The following is a 3,337-nucleotide window of genomic DNA, read 5'->3' on the forward strand; positions in this document are numbered from 1 at the left end:
CCGGAGGATGAGGCCCAGAAATCAGGATTTTAAAAAGATTCCCAGGTGATTCTAATGTGCAGCCAAGGTTGAGAACCACTGCTTTATGCCTATCCAATGTATAAATTGGGGATTTATCCTAAATACTCTTCTCTTTTTCTTTGAATTCTCTTTCCTAGCTGATCTCACCCATTTCCAGAGTTTTAAATGCTGTTTATAAGCTGATTATTCCCCAAGTAATAGATCTAATAGGGACCCCTTCTCTGAGCTCACACCAGTAAGCTTGTCCTGCCAACTTGACTTCTTTGTTTGGATAGCTTATAAACATTTCAAACCTAACACGTTCAAAACAGAATCAATTCCTACAAAACTGCTTCCCCATTCCCACATTCTATTACATTTGTCTCAAGTCAAAAAGATGGATCAGGCTTCATTCCTCTCTTCCACATCGTCCACGTGCATCCCACCACCAATCCATCCATTTTTGTCTACTTTCACTACCACCGACCTGGTCCAAGTCGCCACCATTTCTCACCTCAGAAACCATAGTGGCTTCCCAAGGTCTCTATTGTTCTTCCTTGTTCCTCTTTGGATCTATTTTTCTCACCCATTGAGAGTGTCCTCTGAGCCAGTAGATCAAATCCTGTCACATCCCTGTTTAACACCTTTCAATGGCTTTCCATACCTAGAATAAGATGCAAACCCCTTCCATGTCAATGACTCATAACCCTCCACACCGTCCAGATCCTGCCCACCTCACCAACCTCAGCAACCTCACCTGTGACCACGGCCTCTCATTTCATTCTCTTTTTTAAAACTATACCAGGCTTCTCTCAGTGCCTCAACCCCCAAAATTCTTTCCTGCCTCAATGACTTTATAGCTTCAGCTTCCTTTTTGTGAGTTGGGTATACACACACACTTTTCACCTATCTGCTACTAATTCTTCAACTTCCAGGTTAAAGATTTCCTCCTTTTGAAAGGCTGAAACCAAACCATGCGATCGAAAGCATTTTTACCCTGCCACAAAACCCTACCCCAATTTGATTCTTTATCCCAGGCCCTATTTGTTCTGGGATATGTTGGGTGGTGTTGTTTTTTAGCACTTATTACAACTTGCAGTTCTTTGTCATTTTGGTTACTTTACTTTTTTTTTTTTTCAATTCGTCTTTCTAGAATGTTAGTTCCATAAGGGCAGGGTCTGTGTCTGTCTGTCTTGGTTACCAGTGTAACTCCAGAGCACTAAGCCTGATACATAGTAGGTGCTCAATAAATATTTGTTATCAATTGAATAAATGTTATATGTAAAAAGTTAGGAATGTTTAAAATGATACCAATACGCTATATCATTATCTAAGAATGCTATAACTACTTGAATAGTGAATTTGAATTTAAGACAATAAATGATCAATAGCCAGTTGAATTTACATTTTTTAATATTCTGTTATTCTGTTGATTGTAATTATCTATACATTAAACCAACTGTGCAAAGTAAAATTTCATGTTATGACAAATTTGATTTTTTTTTAACCTAAGGACCTTTTGTACCAATTAGCCTCTTTTAACCTTTACTTTACACTTGTGGTAAAAACCGCACGGTACAGATTCAAAGAAAGGAAATATATATTTAGCAATAGACCAGACTAGCACGCATCTTTTTCTCCCTCCCCCCAAAGTTGGAGGGCTAGATATGGTTTAAAGGAAATCCCCAATGAGAAATAAAAATAGGACATAAATAACTCAAACTATGCATAGCAAATGGCTAATGCTTCTCAAATGGTATCTGGAGATGAGGAACAAGTGATAAATATAGTAGGAAGCAAATGAAATAATAATGTTGATGTATTTTACCTTAAATAAGGCGATGTTTGAATTATTATAGTCAGAAAGGAGCCTACTTCTTTGAAAAATACCTGTAGAATAAGAAACACCTTTGTTCTTCACCCTTCATTCATGCAACATCCACCAAGTCCCCCAAAAGGGAGAAATGGAGATCTGAGATCTGTAAGTTTGAGGGATAATGTTCAAGTCAATCAGTACACTTTCATTTTGAGGCTACGGCATGCTAGGTATTTTTGAAAACAGCAAGATGAACGAATCACAATATGTGATTTTAGATGGGCTACAATCCAGTTGGGAAACAAGTCAAATATGTGAACAGCCCAGCAACACATCAGGACCAAAGATTCTACAAGGAAGAGCAAACTAACTGACCACACATGTGGCCTCGGGAGGCAGACACGGTGTCACGTTCTGGCTCTGAAGCTGCACTGGCTGCACAACTTCTGTCAAGCTACACAACCACAGAGCCTCAGTCCCTCCTCTGTCAGAAGAGGATGACTGAAGCATGCCCATGCCTCCTGGGGTCATGAGGAGATTAAATGAGATCATCTATATCAGTGGTTCTCAACCTTGGCTGCACATTAGAATCACCTGGGAATCTTTTGTTTAAAATATATTTTATTGATTTTTTTACAGAGAGAAAGGGAGAGGGATAGAGTTAGAAGCATCAATGAGAGAAACATCGATCAGCTGCCTCCTGTACACCCTCTACTGGGGATGTGCCTGCAACCAAGGTACATGCCTTTGACTGGAATCAAACCTGGGACCTTTCAGTCCGCAGGCTGATGCTCTATCCACTGAGCCAAACCAGTCAGGGCCACCTGGGAATCTTTTAAAATCCTGATTTTTGGCCTCATCCTCTGGAAATTCTGTTTCTTTGTTACGAATGTTGTGGCCTCACCCATAACAAAGAAACAGAATTTCCGGAAGATGAGGCCCAGAAATCAGGATTTTAAAAAGATTCCCAGGTGATTCTAATGTGCAGCCAAGGTTGAGAACCACTGATCTATATAGAGTGCTTTGCATTGAGCATGCACAAAGTAAGCGTTCAGTAACATTTGATATTGTTAAGTTTTAAATGAGTGGACATGGAGAAAAGCCTTTCTTGGGAAATAGTATTAACAAACTGGTATTTGTTGTAAGGAATTCATCATAAACTTAACATCATTGGGACAAATCCCACTGTAATTTGTGCCAGAAGTTTATGACTTTGAGGTGGAATGTTTTGAAGTTAGAACACTCTTTTCTTCTTGAGATGCCTTTCTTTTTGTTGTTGTTGATTCTCACCCAAGGATATTTTTTCCATTGATTTTTAGAGAGTGGAAGGGAGGGGTAGAGACAGATAGAAACATTGCTGAGATACACACATCGATTGGTTGCCTCCCACACCCTGACTAGGACCGGGGATCAAGTCTGCAACCAAGTACATGCCCTTGACTGGAATTGAACCCTCATCCTTTTAGTCCATGGGCCAATGCTCTAACCACTGGACAAACTGGCTAGGGGAAGAGAAACCAA

The 3,337-nt window shown here is 39.9% G+C and overlaps 1 long non-coding RNA gene across 2 annotated transcripts in view; it reads right to left on the minus strand.

Annotated features, from left to right (window-relative positions):
- Positions 1-241: 241 nt before the first annotated feature.
- Positions 242-3,337, minus strand: part of LOC107184673 — a 19,630-nt gene continuing 16,534 nt past the window's right edge. For both annotated transcript variants that reach the window (XR_001515566.1, XR_001515567.1), the window contains 2 exons: positions 1,829-1,890; positions 242-664 (listed from right to left, as the gene is read on the minus strand). This is a non-coding gene — a long non-coding RNA (uncharacterized LOC107184673). The remainder of the gene's footprint in view (positions 665-1,828; positions 1,891-3,337) is intronic.

The sequence above is a fragment of the Myotis davidii genome, unplaced genomic scaffold (assembly GCF_000327345.1).
Source record: "Myotis davidii unplaced genomic scaffold, ASM32734v1 scaffold847, whole genome shotgun sequence".
Taxonomy (NCBI): Eukaryota; Metazoa; Chordata; class Mammalia; order Chiroptera; family Vespertilionidae; genus Myotis; species Myotis davidii.